The following is a 229-nucleotide window of genomic DNA, read 5'->3' as shown; positions in this document are numbered from 1 at the left end:
CGTGGCTGATGGCAGTGGATGCTGGAGGAAGGAAAGATGGGGTAGGGATGGAAAAACATTGCACTTAACTGTTACCTTTGGTGAAGCAGCAGGCAAGGGCTTTCCAGCAGATCAGCACTGGTATCTTGGCATCTCATGCTCCTTTCGGATCCATCCCTTGAAGCAGGTCCTCCCAGGACAGCAGCATAAAGAATAACATCCCCTGGTCCCCAGGAGGTCCCCCTGTCCC

This window comes from Nestor notabilis, unplaced genomic scaffold, assembly GCF_000696875.1.
Source record: "Nestor notabilis isolate BGI_N333 unplaced genomic scaffold, ASM69687v1 scaffold3295, whole genome shotgun sequence".
Lineage (NCBI taxonomy): Eukaryota > Metazoa > Chordata > Aves > Psittaciformes > Psittacidae > Nestor > Nestor notabilis.
This window is presented reverse-complemented; position numbering follows the sequence as displayed.